The following is a 20,828-nucleotide window of genomic DNA, read 5'->3' on the forward strand; positions in this document are numbered from 1 at the left end:
GCAATGGGACTAAGAATAGACATCCATGAGCATGTGTTGGATACCTTATATAGAGTATTTCTCCTTACATTTATAAATGAATTTCAATACTTGCAATGGGACTAAGAATAAACATCCATGAGCATGTGTTGATACCTAATTTGTTAGGTTTGGTGTGGAGGAACAAGAATAGTCTTTGGAAGTCCTTGAAAAAATAATAGAAAGGTCACATACGACTGTATCTATATGTATGTAGTTAATAATATGCTATGTGATGCTTATCAAATCTTGACTTTTCAATTTTCATGAGTTCAATAATAGTATCAAAGCTGGTGTAACTTAATTGTTTCTTTGCTACATCAATACATATAACAGATAGGTTTCCATTTTTCTCCTTAGTCGTTTGTCTACCTTTTCTTTACCTTTTGCATTAGAAACCCTACCAAAAACTCCTGATTTTCACGCATTCTCCATAGCCTCTCAGCGTTGCCCCCAAGGTGACTGCTCACGTGCTATTGGAGCATTTATTTACCTACGTACTTTTCTGCTCTATTAATGCCATCCCTGTCAAATAGAAATTTCCATCGTCAATCTGTTGCTGTTCGCAGAAGCTTATCCGTTGTGCATTCAAGATGGTCATAATAACGCGACAAGCTTATCCGTTGTGCATTCAAGATGGCCATAACAATGTGACAATCACACTGTAGTCTTTTACTCTTCGATCTTTTCTCAAGGCCAATTGTTATCTAGAATTTCATATACTCGATATTTAGTCCGAAGTCGACTTATACATTTTAGCTTCTGTACAGCTATTGAGGTCGTTTCAGGTGGTAAAGCCACCAAAGTTCATGATATTTTCAATGTTTCCAGAACTTCTACAGCTATTGCACCTACATGGATAGCATCATAAAGTCCTCCATCTGGAAAACTTCTTCCCATCACCCACATGAATGGAAAGAGCTCCTCTGTCTAACAAATGAGTAGCAGGTCTCCTTTATCGATTCGATAGACCTATCCACTAGCTGAGAAATGAGTTCCACTCCCACAGTTCTCCCAGTCTCTCCAACCATCAATGCAAAAGCACCGGGTAATTACCCAGAACCAGAGCGAACATCAAGTACACGATTGTTTGACAAATAATCAAGACATTAGGCATGAGGAGCGGATATAGTAGCGTTGTAAGTTGTAACCTATATACACTGAGGAGAGTAAATATAAGCACTTCTCTAATCTAGAACGTAATCTGCTCGATCAGTTTGTATCATGGCATCAACTGCAACTTTAGACTGAAGAATTCCATATTTTTGTGGTCGGTCTATGAGCTTGGAATTGGAATTTGAATTCCAATCTGTGGAGGGGATGATCCCCATAGTCCTGAACTGTAGGACTTAACCTTCAGTAGAAAATTACGAGATTAACATATATTATTATTAATAATGCAACTCCGACCATGAAATTTGGAGACCATGCCCTTGTTGGTCTTGCAATGATCCGTCCAGCTCATGTCGAAGATCTAGTTTCAAAATTTTCAAAACACTTCAAGGCGGATTTCTCCAATTGGTCCCAAAAAACACTGTCGTTATTGAAAATCAAGGGGTTTTGGGGCTTTACACTTATTAGAAGAACTGTAACGGCATAGGATGAGTGGATTTATGCAGGGTAGCTATTTTCGTTTACATCAATCAGCTCCACAGCCTTAGCAACAGTAAACATCTCGAGGAATGTGTGTATTAAATATTCAATATATCCATATTATCGTTTAGTCTGAGATGGGGGCCACAGATGGGTGGAGAGCTTACGATTTTTGCTATTGTGCTTCGCTAAGTAGTGAAATATTTTAGTAGTGACATGCATTTGTATGTTGTTGTGGGTATATGTGCAGTACCTGGAATTTTGGGAACAGTTGCAAAAGCAAATATTCAAGCTGGTAATGCTAGATTTAACATATGCAATTCTAGAAAAGGTGCATTTTGTTTTTTTGGGTTGTACGCTTGACTTATCGAAAATTTATTGCTGTTACGGTGGAAAGAAGTGTTGACCATCTTTGATTGGATACCATTTTTAATTCCAAGTTTAGTGAAGTTTGGGTTGACTATGTTACATTGATTCACTATGTGAGTTTGGTAGCTTTTTGGTTCAAGCTAGTAATCCGAGGATTCAAAGCATTCGATGCCACAATCACCCACAAGATGAAAATCCACTCTAGAATAACGATAATTTATGAATAGTTTTCTTTTGTAAGTTGTAACTTTTTGAAATTCAGTTCAATTCACATTTATATATATATTTATTTATTTGAAATTGACATTTTTTATTCGTTACTTTTGGTTTGTTAACAAAATGACTTGAATTCAGGATTTATTAGAGTTATTGAACACTCTAATAGTGTTTACTATTGATGGTACAGTCAAAATCGATAAAGCCACTCATTCTAAGCTTCTAACCTATTTACAAGATGCATAGAACAAGATCTATTTTATCTAGATCGAATCATAGCTTTAGTGACATGAACTATAATAAAGGAATCTAACATTCTAAATTGGTTTTTGTTTAGAACAATACTCTATTTGAGATTGATTACCATTAGCATCCAACACTTGGTTAGATCAATGATGTCATTTCAAGAGCTACTTAATGAAGATGCATAATTTGGACTTGAACTTCCCAAGCCCACCATCAGACCTTGGGAAGAAGTCATCAATAACAAGCATAGAATTGGACATGGGTATGACAAAGATTCAACATTTCACTTTTCGGACCACTCTAAACCAATCCAGTATTAGAGAGTTGAATTTCTTCAAGACAGTTCATCTTCTCTTGCTCCTCTTTCCCATCCACTTCATATTGTCAAATGACAACATTGTGATTGACTTGTTCACTTAAAAGATCGTTGTTTTGATCTTCATCCTTGTGAGCATTGTGGAAAACATACTTATGTCTTAGACAATTGTTCCACAAACAAGACTCCTACAACAATAAAGATTCACCTTGGATCAATCACTTCTTGGAAATGGTCTTCAATAACCAAGAAGTCATATTGGTCATACTATAGAGTTCATTTTCAAGTATTGACACATTATATCGTGGATATATCTTCATCTTCTCAACTTGTATCTAGCTGGTGTGTGTGTGGGGGGGGGGGGCGCAGGTGTGGGGGATTGATAGTCAACTACTAGCTTCAAAGTCATATAAAACAAGCTTGAGCCACAACTTGAACTAAAGTTAGTCAAAGCCATAGTCAGAGTTATAGCTAAAAACAAACTGATTTTCCATCAATACCAGTTGGTTTGTGGTCATCCTTAAACCACCACATGATAGAAGACTTATTGCTTCTACTAGAGAACAATTTTTGGTCTTTTTCAAACCACCATCACAATAGTTTGTTGTCATATTTAAACAATCATTAAGGAATACATCCATTTTGTAAAAGACATCACTTTTTAGCTAGATTCAAAATTGTTCCAGAACTATTTCGAGCCAAGTTTTAGAGATATTGGCCAACCTTAAGCCACCACCAATAGATGTCTTTAGCTTGTGCTATTCATTTTGTTTGTGGTCTTCTTTAAACCACCATATTCAAAAAGCACATGCAACCATCGTCTATTATCCACCTTTTTATTTCAACTCCATTCTTGAACTTAGGTACAACCTTTTGGATTAAGTGGGGATTGATGGACACTTAATCAATTAGGGTTGGTGTGGAGGAACTTGGACCATCACTAGTAGTCCAAGAGGCCTTGGAAGGATAATCCAAAGGTCACATGTAATTGTATTTATATGTATAATTGGTTAATAAAATGAAATCCTATGCTTATCAAATCTTACATTTTCAATTTAGTGAGTTCAATGACATGAAACACAATTGATTGAATGAATCCCTTGAATTCTAACACAATTAAAGACATAAGGAGATTAAAAAAAAAATTGAGTAACGAACTTCTAGAAGATACTCATTTACCATGGATCTACAATTATGTATGTTTGTATTTTCCAAAAAAATAAGTATATTTTATGTAAGCCATGAAAAAAGTTAAATTTATCTGTGTTGAGGAATTAATGGAACCAAAATCAAGAAAATGAGGTTTAAAAATCTAAAACTTTACTTTCCACAATAATATATTATTTATGTGTAAATGGCAATTAACTTATACTATACCCATGACATAATCACATAAATTGTAAATCAAAAGTATATCCCTATCACTACTATATTATTGCTATAATAAAAATGGAAAAAGCTACCAACAATAAAACATTGAAGAATAACATATAGTCTTTTAAAATGCCATTTTATAATAATAATAATTATTTTGAAAGACTATATATAATAATAATTTTTTTAAAGAATTATATAAAAGTATATGGTTTAATAAATAAAAAAATAAGATATATATTTATTTAGAAACAAAATCTCCTTTTAAGATGTTTAATGATAATGATGGAAATGTCCTTTCTTAATGAGACGCGGCCTAATTAACAATAATGCATAGAAAAGATAAATAGAGATTCCTAAGACCGGAGGGAAAATGGAAAAAAATACTAACCATTTTTTTCTTTACATAAAAGAAAATTCACATGTGTGTTTTTGGAAACAAAGTGAACTCTGTAACTTAGAAGACAATAAAATAAAAGGAATTTCACAATTTTGTTCCCAATTTGATATAAAAAATGTAAAATTGCAATAATTTTGTAAATGAATATAAAAATTATTTGGATGATGCTATTCATCCTTCTTTTTCGAATATAAATATTATTTGAATGATGGTACTCATCATTATTTTTCCATATACGTAGAGAGATTTATCTAAATAAATTTTTATCTAACTTGATTATAAAAATATATGATTATAATAATTTGGCAAAAAATTGCAATATTATTAAAATTTTATTAATTTTAATTTGATTATTTAATAAATTTTAATATTATTAAATTTAGAGAAAATTATTAAATTTAGAATTGATATTTATGAGAAGTAATTTGCTAGGTCTTTTGGCTCTTCTAAATCTAAAATTGGCAGCCAGAATAGTACTCAGATCCCCTCAATCACAGCAACGACAAAGCTTCCCTCAACACAATTACTAACTCCTAACTATGACCAAGCTTGGAGAGAAGGTATGAGCTCATCCTAGCAAAACATTGTCTTAAGAGATGACAACCCTAAACCATATCCAAGCAATGAGCATCAAGCACAAGCCATGGCTAAGGAGAATAAGGATAGTACACCATTACAGGCACAATGAAAATTTCGATACAAGATAAGGTGGCTTATAAAAGTTGGGGAAAACCTTAAATATGAGGTAAGATCCAACAAATTTGACAGCAACATACAATATATGAAAGACCATTCTCTTATCTACAAATTTATCACATTCTAGTACATTGGAAGGGACCTAGTAAGATGGATAGAACACAAATGGCAACCAAAAGGTCATGTGGATCTAGAGTTAGGAGCAAAGGGCTTATTTACATTCATTTTCAATAATTTTGAGGACCAAGTCAAAGTTTTTGAAAATTATCCATACCTTTCAACAATGTTGGGCTATTCCTGAAATTATGGGAAGATAGTTATCACCCAGAAAAAGAACAAATCTTGGTGGCCTTAGTATGGGTTTGAGTGTTCTCACTTCCCAAAAATTTTTGGGATCTTGAAATCCTTGAGGGTATTGGAAATACCATATGATTCTTTGTGAAAATTTCAGAACTCACAAGGAGAGAGTGCTACACTTAATATGTTAGAATATGAGTATATATGAATATCTCTCAACCATTGTTGGAATCCATTGAGATTTCATACCAAGATGAAACTTGGAAACAAACCCAATAGTATGAACATGTGCCCTTCTATTGGCATCTTTGTCATGAATATGATCACTTATTCTAGAACTACCTACTTCTCCAAGAAGAGACCAAGAAATATCTTCATCTGAAAGATCGAGAGAGCTTTAGATGATCCGTGACCAAACTAAGAAATCAATCTAAACAAATTCCACCTATTAAACGAATAGGAAAGCCTCTTCAATCCAAAAACAATTTTTTGTTTCTCTCAAATCATGAGGGAGATCCCTCTATCTCAAAAGATATTACGATTCTTGACCCAAGAGAAGGGGGAATAAAAAAAAAACTAGCATCACAAAAAAAGAAAAACCCGTGAAGGTAATCTAGGTGTTATAACCGAGGATGAGAAGCTTCTATTGGATGCTTTAACAATTAAACCAAAAGAGTAGGGAGAAATATTAGACCATAATGAACAAAATTTGATAAATTATATTGAAGAAAGGAAGAATATTGATCCAACGAAAATCCCAATACTATCAAGTCTATCTCAGAGTAAAAGATCAACTTTAGGATTCAATAAAAGCAGTGGGATCAACTAGCGGGGGAGTGGGGCTCCAAAATTTCTCAACAGAGAACAACATATACATCAAAAAGAAAGTAAAATACATGGATGTAGGACTAATAAATCCTATATTAAATAGATGGTGATCATCTAGTTAATAGAGAAGAGGACATGAATTTTCAGATGTGGTTTCCTCCTTAAAATACTCTTCCCAATGAAAGTCATCTCCTAGAATATCAAATGATCTAGGTGGATATTGGTGACCACCCACCTATGCCACTTGGATCCCTAACACCATTCCTTCCATTTTCCTATTTTCCATCATACATTCTATTTTTGGTAGTTTTTTGGGTCCTAAACTTCCAAATATGTTTTGACACCCTAAATGACCTTATTTTTGGAAAATGGGCAAACACATAGCCTATGAAAGGGGTTTGCAGTCGAAAGTTGTTTTCCTTGGATGGATATTTCTAATGACATATCATGTGCACCAAACGAAGATTGTATGCCAAATTTAGGAACCTAGGAAGTTGCTGACGATGCTAGATACTATCAACATAGAGGAGGTATCCCCATTGTGAAGTCCCAATTAGAACTCACATCATTTGGAGTAGGAGCCCCATACTAAGTATCAGCCCAACCAACATAACACAAAGGCTTGTCTTGGTTTCAACAGATAACATAAGAGATTATATACATAAACCTTGAACAAGCAAGTAAGTTGACATTGTGAAACATTGATTGCAATGTGTAAAAGGAGACCTTCATGAGCGGGAGAAAAAAAGTGAGTCTCTAGAAGGAAGTAATAATACTAACCTAAGAGAGACACACGAGAGCATAAAAATATTCGTTAGAAAAATAATTCACATAATGATTGTAAAGCGAATACAACACACATTCAACAAGATAAGTACCAAAGCCATCGAAATAGTTCAATTTCTCTAGTACATATGAACACAATATATACTGTAAACATCCCAAGAATAGTCATAAAACATTTGCAATACATGCATGAAAATTTGTTGGCTCATTTAATTCAATTAGGTGAAATATCCAAGTATACAGTTACAGTGATGAGGCACTAGTTCTAGTAGTGGAACATTAAGTCACTTCTTGCTTCTCCAAAGAATAATTTTCTCTCCTATGCCAAGTAGAGAAGCCAAGACTAGCTCTCCAAACTTAAGCCTCAAAAACCTCTTTATTGAGTTTGAGGTTGCTTTTATAATAAGGGGAATTACCTTTCATATATTCATGACTCTTGAATTACCCTCATGACTCTTGGACTACCAATGTGTCTTTTGGACTTCTAAACAAGTCTTGAACTTCTAATGACTTTTGGACTTTTATACAATATTTGTCCATATATGACTATGTGACTCTTCATGTTCCAATTATGGCTCTTGGACTTCCACACATTACACTTTGTACTTTCTTTAGAATACATCATATTCTACATGATGTGGCAAGACACATGGACACACATTAACTATTATGATGACACTGGTGCAAATTATAACTTGAGAATGATGACATGAGATTCGTGATGAGGTGGCAATGCCAAGCTATCTTCCTTGATGTTTCATCTTGCATTCTTGATGATAGATATGATATATGCTTCATCTTCATGAAAGGTCCACTTTGTTGCTCATCTTCACCCTCCAAAGGGTCTTTGATCAATATTTGAATCATCATGCAATGTCTTTTTTTTTTATCTCGATCCATGATCCGCTTCATGTATCCATGACTATTCCTTTTTCTTCTTCTTTGCTATAGGTGCTTATTTATGCTTTCTCCTTGTTATTTGCATAAGAATCTCTTTATCATAATGAGATAGTACTCCTGCGAATGAAGATAATTCATGGCAAGGCAAAATCAGTTTTAAAACATCTATTTTATCACTACTTATCTCATGGAATGATCAGTTCATGATAGGCCTGTGAGAGGATTAAAAGAAGGAGGCTTGATTAGAAGGGCACAATCAAACTCATCAAGGCTCACAAGAGGCCTTCAAGGTGAGCTTGTGCACTCAAACAAGGGAGAGAGAAATCAGGGGAACAAGGGCACACTCTGAAGAGATGAAGTAGTAAGGCTTCAGGCCTTCAGGCCTTCATGGACCTGCACTCAAGGACAAGGATGGTGCACTACAACATGCCGAAGGGATGAAGGGAAAAAATTCAAGCCTTCAAGCTGCACTCATGTGCTCAAGGATGACGTAAGGGCGCATGCTGAAGAGATGAAGGAGAAACACTCAAGCCTTTAGGATGCGCTCATGCACTTAAAGAGGGCACATTTCTTCGTACCAAAGGAGTGCGCTCATGCTTCAGGCTTCATGACTGCACCATACACTCAAAGGGAAGGATGAAGCTTCATGATTGCACCATGTGCTCTAAGGCTTTGTGCTTGGTGAGTGTGCCATGCTCTCTACGAGAATAATGAAGCTTCATGCTTCATGAGTGCACCATACGCTTAAGGAGGGCACAATTCTTCGTGCCAAAGGAGCGCGCTCATAGTCTCAAAGTGCACTCATTGTTTTGAGGTACGCTTAGGCACTCGGTGTGTACTTTTGAAGGAAAGAAGGACCTTCTTTATCTAGAGTTCACTTTTTCATTGATCATTTGAAGTTCACTTCATTGTTTTGAAGTGTGCTTCATTGTTTTGAATTTCACTTAAGCTTGGAAGGGCACAATTTTCTCCAACAGTGGATACATGTTCATCTGGAATGCATTTTTCACTAAGGGAGGTAGCACAAGACTAGGTGACTTATCCTTAAGAAGTACTAATGCACTGTGAGAGGGAGGAGACCTTAGAAAAGGCAGTGCACAAGTATTGGAGGAAATATATGTCAATGAGGCTCATGAACAAGTTGCGCTTATCGCCTAGGAAGAGAATTAATGCCTTTAGAACTTGTGTTGGGCTGAAGGACCAAGAAGAGGTCTCACAATGGCTAAGTGTGAGACCAAAAGAGTAGGAGAAATAAATGCATCCTAATATGACTCAAACATAAGTCATACAAATAAATGCCATCAATACAAGCCAATGGATTTCACAAGACTCATGAACAATAGGAACACATTAAAAGAACAACAAAGCGACACCCATTTCTAAGTGCGACAGTTGAAATGACACAATACAACACTTAGAACACAATCTATGATAGATGTGACGAATGATGAGGCTCAAGATTGCAACAAGAATGTTGCAACTCCCAAGAACCAACTTTAATTATCAACCTAGGGTTTGTAAAAACTTAAGAGGTGTTGGCACTATATGTGCAGCATACAATGTGTCCTTTGTTAATCTGATGTAATGGAGTGAACATCATGAAATATAACCTAAAATAATTGTAGAAATTGAAATGCTACTTTCTCAAATGTAAACACTAATCCTAATTTCAGAAATGGAAATCAAACACTAGCCTAATTGTAGGATGTGAAAGTTGCATTGAAAAGGGAACCTAGACTTAACTTAAGAATAAAGAAAGTAAACTAATCTAACATGCATGAAGGAAAGAGAATGTAATCAATCACTGCATTCCAAAGAGGTTAGATCCATTGACACATTTCATTATATACTTCATGTGGTAATCAAGGAAATCATTATTGTGGTATCCAATTCATAAAGCATTAACCCAAATTGTTGAGATGTGTTGCAGGGGTAAAAAGGAAAATTATAAATGGTATTTAGTATTCCCCAATCATGTATTTAGAGCCTAGGGGTCATTATTCATCTAGAATAAGTCAAAGTTGCAGTGGGGATCAAAACTAGTGAAGGAAAGTGATGCTATAGGTTTGCTATTGGTGATTGCTACAAGAGGTCTGTAATGCTACATGAGCTAGACTCTTTCTAAATTCCCAAGTAAATCAAACTCAAATGGGATGGAATTTTTTTTTGTTAATAAGTAAGATGTCTCAGATCTCCATTCCAATGCATTGGGGTAAATTTTGTTATTAAATTTAATTTTTTTATGACCTAATACAAGTGGAATCAACTCAAATGAAGCTCGTTAATGTGTTCTAAAAAAAAGCAGAAAATTACTACTATTTGGCTACAAGGGACTTCCAGAAATTCTATATTTATGAACTAGTAAACCAATCCAAGTAGCTCAATAATGAATATGAATTTTCAAAGTTGTTCTAAGGATGCGTCATGCTTTTGACTCTATAAATAACCTTCAAAATAACTTATTTCAATCATTTAACCCAATCCTATAGCAAAAGAAGCATTAATACTAAATGTAGAAATAGGAAAAACAAGAATAAGAGACATTGCATGTGAATATGAAGTGAAAGAAGAAAAGAAAATTACACAAAAGTGCTCTGAGGCTCCTGTGATGGCCAAGCCCAAGGATACTCAAATACTTATGAAGGAGACCATGCTTTAGAAGCTAAAACTGACACCAAGCTTCATTATTTAAATCAATCCAAGTATATCCATGCTAGAAATGAAAATGGAGTTGTAAAAACAGAATTTTTCTCCACAAGAAGACTACAAAATACATGCCTCTAGAGGTAAATTCGAATTGGTACTTGTTACCGCTCAAAATAGAAATGGTGGCAAAAAAGGGGATCCTTAAAGGGAAAATGTTAGGCAAAGGGAAACAAATGGAGACGTAGCCCACTATCACCTCAACTAAGGCACTCTTCTATTTATTTACTTAGCCCATGGTCACCATAGCAAAGGCTCTCCTTGAAAAGTATAAATGGGATCCAACTAGTGGCCCATATTGATTTAGAGCAAAAACTAGTAGAGTATTACCACTCTCTCATCTCAAAACCATCTCCCAATTCCCAAGATGATATCCACAAGATCTCTTTAAATATTCCATCCCTAATTCAATTTACCTAGAATGGTTCGTCGACGAGGGAAATCACTTTTGCATAAGTTGAGGAAGCTATAATATCCATGCCTAAGAGTAAGGACACTAGGCTAGATGGATTCACTACTAATTTCTTTCAAGAATACTAGCCATTTTTAGGCTTTGAAATCCACTCATGGGTAGAAGAATCTTGATGATCCTGATTTGTTTCTCCAGGTATTAATTCCACCCTCGTCACCCTCGTCCCAAAAGCATATAAAGTCAATGTAGCTAGAATATTCCTTCTAATATGCCTTTGCAACATCATCTACAAAGTCATTTCTATAGTCATAGTCTACTCCATAAAGCCATTTTTGAGTCCTATTATCTCGTCCAAATAAATAGGATTTGTGAAAAGGTGACATATCTTGGATTGTATCATAGTATCTTGTGAAATGATACACTCTATGAAAAAAACAAAAAAGGCAGGGATGGCGATCAATTTTGATCTATCAAAGGCTTATGACAGATTAAGTTGGGACTATTTACTCCAGGTACTTCATCCATTTGGCTTCTATGAAGATTTGATTTCTTGGATTAGATCCCAAACCTCAACCCCCTTATTAATTTTGTAGAAGGGATCACCTATGCACACCTTCAACCCCTTAAGGGGTATTTCTTATCGATACCCTTTGTCCTTGTTTCTATATATTTTAGCAAGAAAAGGTCTTGTAAGGAATATTAAAGAAATCATGGATCAAGGTAAACTCAAAGGATTATGCCTATAAGATATGATCTTCTAAACACACATCAACAAATTTTAGATGAAATCATGCTCTTTGGTATGCCAACAACCAGAGAATCCAATATTATGAAAAGAAATTCTCAATGACTTCATGGAAGCATTAGGTACCTCCATTAATCCTAGAAAACCCATATCTATTTATTTAATATTAACTTGGTTGTGCAATAACACATGGCATAATTAATGGGGTTTCATATTAGTTCTCTTCCTACCAAATATCTTGAAGCACCATAGGTGAAAGTTAATTACAAACAAATCATTGGCATAACACCCTATAATACATCTTGCAAAAATTAGATAGTTGGACCTTTTAGTTATTGAATATGGAAAGTTGGCTGGTGCTTTTGAGATTAGTTTTACAAGCTCTCCCTTTGTACTTGTTCTCTATGATGACAACCCCCAAAGGAATTCTTAGATTGATAAAACATCTGTATAAAACCTTTATATGGGGTGAGGACATAAGAGAAATAAAGTGGTGGCTAGTTACATGGGAAAAACTATGCCTTGTGGTTTGAGCCCATAGGATCCGAACTATAGAATAATTTATTCGGGGGAAATTGTGGTGGAGTTAGATTCAAGGTGGACGAGAATTATAGTGGTAGATATGGAACGAAAAGTATAGTCCACTATCCTCTCAATCAAAGAAGTTATGGACTGCAAATTTTTGTCTAGGTTACTTTATTTGGAATTTAACAAAACATAACAAGTAATTGATATAGAATCACTCATTCTAGGAAATTAGAAATGGTTAGACAACTTTATTTTTTTATATCGCATGATGAAAAAAACCCAAGCTTGAGTCCCAAGGGGAATTCATGGAGATATCAAACCTCACTCCATCTTAAAATTGTAGGAATGAATCTAATTTTTGGATATTGTCCACTAATCACTTAGAGTGGAGAATATGGAAAATAAGGGAGTACCGATAGCCATACTGGCAATAGAACAGTGGACCAAGTTCCATTAGGTTTGCAAAAAAAAAAAAATCCCCATAATAAATAGCTTGGATAAGCTTCATTTGGGGTACCAAATGAAATGAATGTTCACAATAAAGGAGGAATAGTCACTACAAATGGGACATAACTCTATTCCTAGAATGTTTATGTAGTGCAAAGTCTAGCTCCAAGGCCTCTAGCCCAAAGTTTCACAATTCCTTTGGTTGGTTGCCAAACACTAGGCTCTCTCCTAGGATAAAATTAGAAGAAAAGGATTCAAGGGTCCCTCAATATGCTTACTTTGTATAGACCATGTGGAAGACATGGAACATCTCCTTAATTCTTGCTCATTCTTGGATAAACTACAGGATCAATTTCTACTACTCTTTGGACACTCTGATGGAAAGTATAATAGTCTCATAGAAACAATTGATCAATGGTAGCCTAGAATATTCAACAATCCCATCCTTAATAGAGCATGGGTAACGATGCTAAGATTTATGCTATGGGTTATATGGAAAAAGAGAAACAATATAATCTTAAAGCAAGTTGAATTTGCGGAGAATGTGGTCTGACAGACCATCTTGCGTAATGTTTTGGAGATCATCTTATCCTCATCGTGGTCTCAACCAAATTGGAAAGAAAACCCACATGATTGATCTATCCTAAGCAAGCTTGAGCTTTCCCCAACCATGATTCGACTTGCAGCCTGTACTCCCCTTCATACTAGAATTGGCTTACCGAAGATCCTCACCCCTCCCCTAGCTGGGTTCCTCAGGATAAATTTTGATGGGGCTTTAAAAGGAAAATCAAGGCTTGGTGGATTTGGAGTCATATTTAGGAACTATGATGGTGAGGCCATAAAACTGTTTACTGTTAATTGTGGGGTAAATACTAAGAATGTAGTTTAATTTTGTGTCTTGGAGTACAAACTATGTCTAACTATCACAAATCAATTTACAAAGATTTAAGTGGGTGAAGATTCTAGTTTGGTTATAAACATTGTAAATATTTTTCTTAATGGATCCTCCCTACAAAATATCTACCACATTTGGAGACTAGAAAATTTCATCTTTCATATTAGTTATCTAATCCCTGTTTTTCTCTACTATAATTCCCACACATTCTCGTCGATATGGAAACAAATTAGCAAATTACTATGTGAATTTGGGATGGAAGAACCAAATCTTTTGCCTTGCCTCCCCTTGGAGCAATGAAGTCTAGTCAAAATGGTGGGATCAACTCAACAACCTCAATAACAATGATCAAAAAACCCCGATGGGGGTGTTTAAATATGCGCCAAGTAGGTAGGTGAGAAAACTTTCCACCAAGTAATCACCCCAAACATTAAAGAGGGGGATGGTGTCTCCAACCTTTCTCATGCAATCACACATGCCAATGAGTAATGACAAAGAAGAGCATTAATCTCGAAACTTATGAGACCTCCTAGACTTCTTGGAATCGTTGGGGGTGAGTTGCATATATCTGGTTTTGTAATTGTGTTACTAGGTTTGTTATGGGATTTTTCCATTGTGATTCCTGCACATGTGGTTTAATCATTGTGGAAGGGACAATCCCTCTTGGTTTTTCCTTTCATCATTCACTCCATATCATAGGTCAAGGACTCTCTACAATTTTCAATTGTTAATGGATTACATGTAGTCAACATATGCATCTGTTGTTGGGATGATCTGTACTAGAATTTTTCTAGGATTTTTGATAGCTCATCTCCCCAAGTTTACTAGTATTTCTTTTGCTTTTAACTTCTTACATATGGCTTTTTAATTATAGTCTTCTTGTTGTCATTTTTTTGGTCTAGGATATTTTGGTGGAAGTTCAACACAATAACTAGGGGAGAGGTGGCCTAGCCCTCCTCCTCACCAAGAAGGACCTCTTGGCACCTTGCCTCGTTTATACAACTCTCCGACGACTCTTTTCATCTCTGGTATACTTACTACACCTATCCCTAAATTTATCCATTGTACATGTTATGTGTCGATTTCACCTTGGTTTCCAATCCCCTGAACTCCTTTTGTTTCCTAGGGTCTCTTTAGTGTTAGTTTGACAACGAATTAGTAACTTTGGGTAAAATGTAACTAGACAGTTTTATACCGAAATATTAGTTATGTAATGACGGTCTATGATATAAAACTAACAAATGCCCATGAAATGTAATGTGCGGAGAATCATTGTTGAATAACAAATTCCAATCCATTCAGTTTCTTGTCTTGGTTATTCTGTTGAGCTTTCTTGTTTTCTTCATTATTTCTGTTATTCATCCAACAAGTGGTATCAGAGCTCCGAGGGCCGAGCGATTGGGCGTGAAGCTGTATCAGTTGTGAGGCGTTTTTTCAGTGAAAGAGCCTGTCCACGTGAGAAGCCATGTGAAGACCCTGCGTAAAGAATTGGTGCTGCCGGCGTGTTTTTTGCTGTGTGAGGACCTGCGTGAGGCTGCGTGAATCTTCCTGGGTTCTGCTGCGTGGAAGCGCTAGAGGAAGGGTGCCGGAAGTTGACTTGCCTGCCTGCGTGCTGCTGCGTGGAGATGCTGGAGGTGCTACTACGTGAAAGGGAAGTTGACCTGCCTGCCTGCGTGCTGCTGTGTGGAGGTGCTGAAGGGGCTGTTGCGTGTTGCCAGACCGCTGCCTAGTTCTGCCTGCGTGAAGACCTGTTGCGTGAAGGCTGAAGGGGCTGTTGCGTGTTGCCATACCGCTGCCTAGTTCTGCCTGCGTGAAGACCTGCTGCGTGAAGGCTGAAGGGGCTGTTGCGTGTTGCCAGACCGCTGCCTAGTCTAGTAGGAGCAGAGTACGAGCTGCTGTCCAGCGGAAGAGGAAAAACCTTTGTTCTGCGTGTTGGTTGCCAAACCTCTGTTCTGCAAATCCGGGTATTTTTGTTTTAAAAGAAATTTTGTTTCAGAAAGTTTTTGAATAAAGGGGTGAATGAGAGAATTTGAAGAAAAGAAGACAGATTTTTTCTTTAAGAAAAGGAGAAAAGAAGTTTTTTTTTTAAAAAGGGTTTTCTTTGAATCGAAAAAAAAACAAAGGTTTTTCCTGAAAAATATTCAGCAATTTAAAAAAAAAAACTTGGAAATCCTTTGTTGGCATTGGAAATTTTTTGAGAAAGATAAACAAAATATATATATAAACCCTAGAAAGACTAAAACCCTAGGAAAGGGAAAAATGGCCAAGATGTCGAATGCGAAATTTGAGGTGGAGAAATTCACCGGAAAGAGCAATTTTGCTCTTTGGAAACTGAAGGTTAGGGATCTGCTTGTGCAACAAGGGTTGCACAAGGCATTGGATGGGGCAACTAAGAAACCTACAACCATGACTACTTCAGACTGGGAGGACTTGGATGCCTGAGCTCTCAGTACCATCCGGTTATGCCTAGCAGATGAAGTTCTCTTCAATATTGTTGAAGAGACTATGGCGTCAGGATTGTGGGAAAAACTTGAAAATCTCTATATGACAAAGTCATTAACCAACAGAATTTATCTGAAAAGGCAGTTATACAGTCTTCGAATGAAAGAAGGTTCAAACGTTGCAGAACATTTGAATGTTTTTAATACACTAATATGTCAATTAACAGATATGGAAGTCAAAATACAGGAAGAAGATAAAGCCATAACCTTGCTGTGTTCTCTGCCTGAATCATGGGATCACTTCGTAACTTCAATCAGCTTCAGCTCTGCTGATTCTTTGAAGTTTGAATCAGTCGTGGGAGCTCTCCTGTCTGAAGAAGTACGAAGGAAATCCAGCACTGAAACAACTGCATCAGAAGCCATGGTCGCTAGAGGACGCTCAAAGGAAAGAGGAGAAAAACCAAGGGGGTCTTCCAGATCGAAATCGAAGGGAAAGAAGTGTAAGGCAAAATGTTGGAACTGCGGTAAAGTTGGACACTTGAAGAAGGACTGTTGGAAACGAAAGGAATCCGAAAACCCGAAGAATGAAGCGAATCAGGTCGATTCAGGTATGATAGACGAAGTTTTATCTGTTGAAGAATTATGTATGATAGATGAAACTTCACCTGAATGTAATGTCTCTCAGGGTTTTGATAGCTGGCTGTTAGACTCTGGTGCTTCGCATCACATGTGCCCACATAGAAATTGGTTTACCTCGTATGAAAATGTAAACGGTAGTTCTGTGTTTATGGGTAACAATGTGTCATGTCAGACTGTTGGGATGGGAGATATCAGGATTAAGATGTATGATAACACAGTTAGGACATTAACTAGTGTTAGACATGTACCTGATTTGAAGAAAAATTTAATCTCTTTGGGAGTGTTGGATTCAGATGGATATAAGTTTACAGGTCAGGATGGCGTCTTAAAAGTCTTTAAAGGAGCACTTGTGGTTATGAAGGCAGAAAAGGTCGGAAATCTTTACAGGTTAAAAGGAAGTACTCAGATCAGTGAAGCAGCGGTTGCGTCAGAAAAGGAAGAAGCAGGTACTCGTCTATGGCATCAGCGATTGGGTCATATGAGCGAGAAAGGTCTTCAGATATTGATGAAACGTAAATCTCTTCTCGGTCTGAAATCCTTGAATTTAGATTTCTGTAAACATTGTGTGTATTGAAAACAGTGTAAACAGAGATTTAAAGTTGGAAATCATAATAGTAAAGATGTTTTAGACTACATTCATTCTGATCTGTGGGGGCCTTCCCCTGTTGTGTCATATGGAGGTGCATTGTATTTTTTAACATTCATTGATAATTACTCCCGTAGAGTTTGGGTCTATATGCTAAAAAGGAAAGCTGATGTATTAAATGTCTTTAAACAATTTAAAGTAATGGTAGAGAAAAGAACAGGCAAATCTATTAAATGTCTAAGAACTGACAATGGTGGTGAGTTCACTTCTGTTGAATTTGAACAATACTGTAAGGATGAGGGAATTGTTAGACACAAAACTGCTGTTTATACTCCTCAGCAAAATGGTGTTGCTGAGCGTATGAATCGGACTCTTATGGAAAGAGCCAGAAGCATGATCAGCAATGCTAACTTGCAAAAGGAGTTGTGGGCAGAAGCAGTATCTACTACTTGTTATTTAGTTAACAGATCACCTTCAGTAGCAATTGATTGTAAAATTCCTGAAGAAGTTTGGATAGGTCAGTCTTGTGACTATTCACATTTGAGGATATTTGGCTGTGATGCTTATTCTCTTATTCCGAAAAATCAGCGTTCAAAATTAGATCCAAAGTTGAAATGTTATGTCTTTGTTGGGTATGACTATGCAGTGAAAGGATATAGGTTGTGGGATCCTACATTGCGGAAGATAGTCATTAGTAGAGATGTAACATTTGATGAATCCTCTTTGTTAAAATCAAATGTTGAAAGAATTGAACAGGAACAGTTATCACCGAATCAACGAGTTCAATTGGAGGCTAGACCTTTCGGTGACAGTCGAAAGGAAGGAGAGACTTCTGGAGAAAAAGGTGTTGAAGACACAAAGGAAGCCGTTGAAGCTTCTGAACCAGTGCAAGTTTCTGAACCAGTTCAGCAACCAGTCGCTCTGAGAAGGTCTACAAGGGAAAGGAAAACTCCCAAAAGGTATGAAGATTCTGCTTCATCTTTTGCTTTGATTACTGAAGATGGGGAACCCTCTTGTTATCAGGAAGCAGTAGATGATACAGATAGCGTGATATGGAAAATGGCTATGGAAGAAGAAATGGACTCCTTAGCCAAGAACAATACCTGGGATCTTGTAGAGCTTCCTGAAGGGAGAAGTGTTGTTGGATGTAAATGGGTCTTCAAGCTGAAACGGAAAGTTGATGGAAGTATCGAAAGGTATAGGGCGCGACTGGTAGCAAAAGGGTATTCTCAGGTTGAAGGTATAGACTTTCATGAGAAGTTGTAAAACTTGTTTCTATACGTACTGGCACTAAGCTTAATCTTGAGTTAGAACAGTTAGATGTTAAAACAACTTTTCTACATGGTGATTTGAACGAAGAGATATATATGGAACAACCAGAAGGTTTTGTACGAGGTCGCAGCAGAAGATTAGTTTGCAAGCTCAGGAAATCATTGTATGGTCTGAGGCAGTCTCCCAGACAATGGTACAAGAAGTTTGATTCCTTCATGGTGAGCCAAAACTTTATAAGAAGTGAGTATGATCATTGTGTGTACTTCAAAAGTTTCAATGACATATTCATTATCTTAGCTTTGTATGTTGACGATATGCTTATTGCAAGCAAAAGCATGGAAGAGATCAACAGGTTAAAGGCTCAACTCTCTAGGACGTTTGATATGAAGGATCTTGGAGCGGCGAAACATATCTTGGGCATGGAGATACACAGAGACAGGAAAAATGGTAAGCTTTGGTTATCACAGCAGAAGTATGTGGAGAAGGTACTTGAAAAGTTCTCTATGAATAATGTGAAACCTGTTAATGTTCCACTAGCTTCCCATTTTAAGCTTTCTTCGGTTTTGAGTCCTAGAGCTGATGATGAAAAGCAGTATATGTCTCATGTACCATATGCAAACGCTGTAGGCAACTTAATGTATGCGATGGTATCTACAAGACCTGACATTTCACATGCAGTTGGAGTTGTCAGCAGGTTCATGGCAAATCCAGGTAAAGAACATTGGCAAGCAGTGAAATGGGTGCTTCGATATCTAAGAGGCACAAGTGACCATTGCATCATCTTTAATGGTAGTGAAGGATCAGTCTGCGGATATGTAGATGCTAACTATGCAGGTGATTTGGACAAAAGAAGATCTACTACAGGTTATGTCTTTACTCTTGCAGGTGGAGCAATTAGTTGGATGTCAAAGCTTCAAGAAACAGTTGCGTTGTCCACTACCGAAGCTGAATATATAGCTGCTTCAGATGCCAGTAAAGAAGCAATCTGGTTAAAGGGTCTGCTCGATGAGATTGGAAGGACACAAGAGAAAGTGAATGTACTTTGTGACAGTCAAAGCGCTATTCACTTGGCTACAAATCCTGCTTATCACAGTAGAACCAAGCACATTGATGTAAGGTATCATTTTCTGAGACATGTGATCGATGGTGGAAAAGTAGCTCTTCAAAAGGTCCATACGCGAGAGAATTGTGCAGACATGTTCACAAAGCCAGTTACAATAGAGAAGCTGCGGTGGTGTTTAGCTTCTCTTGGCTTGCAGAAAAGATGATGAATGGGCATGGGCAAGAGATTAGGAAAATTGTTGTCAAGGTGGAGTTTGTTAGTTTGACAACGAATTAGTAACTTTGGGTAAAATGTAACTAGACAGTTTTATACCGAAATATTAGTTATGTAACGACGGTCTATGATATAAAACTAACAAATGCCCATGAAATGTAATGTGCGGAGAATCATTGTTGAATAACAAATTCCAATCCATTCAGTTTCTTGTCTTGGTTATTCTGTTGAGCTTTCTTGTTTTCTTCATTATTTCAGTTATTCATACAACATTTAGTTGTGTTTACTCACCACATTTTCATTATGCCTCTTGTAGGCCTTGCACCCACTCACAAGTCCATACTGTTGCTTACCTCTACCATGCAACTACCCACCTCTCCCCCCAAAAAAGAATTATGGATGAAATCTAGTTACTTGAAGCCCAAACAGTTCATGATAGGAACACCCACTTGGACTTTGAGATTTTGGTCAACATTGTTGAGTGAGTTCTAGATCCCAGACACACTATGGGTCATAAGAATTAGTACCCTCCACTATATCAATATATGCTAGCAAATAAAAACAATATTAGGAAGAGTCTGCCAAAAAATAACAAGAAAACCACAATGAAGTAATTACCCATATCAGCGATATTTAGTGGGTTCAAAAGAAACATTAATAATTATAATATATAAATAAAGTACTTAACTCTTTTATTTCCCCATATATATATATATTCTACTTTTATTTCCCTCTTTATGTACAAATATATATATTTAATATATCCTACTTTTATATCCCTCCTTTTATATATTCTACTTTTAATAATATAAGGAATAAATTTACTAAATTTATTATTTATTTAA

At 36.4% G+C, this 20,828-nt stretch overlaps 1 pseudogene; it reads right to left on the minus strand.

The window, feature by feature from the left end:
- Nucleotides 1–825: 825 nt before the first annotated feature.
- Nucleotides 826–1,483, minus strand: LOC149183349 (protein-L-isoaspartate O-methyltransferase 1 pseudogene; annotated as a pseudogene).
- Between the last annotated feature and the right edge of the window lie 19,345 nt (nucleotides 1,484–20,828).

The sequence above is a fragment of the Pinus tabuliformis genome, chromosome 3_2, assembly GCF_031772625.1.
Source record: "Pinus tabuliformis cultivar Carrire ecotype Pingquan chromosome 3_2, CPIR1, whole genome shotgun sequence".
Lineage (NCBI taxonomy): Eukaryota > Viridiplantae > Streptophyta > Pinopsida > Pinales > Pinaceae > Pinus > Pinus tabuliformis.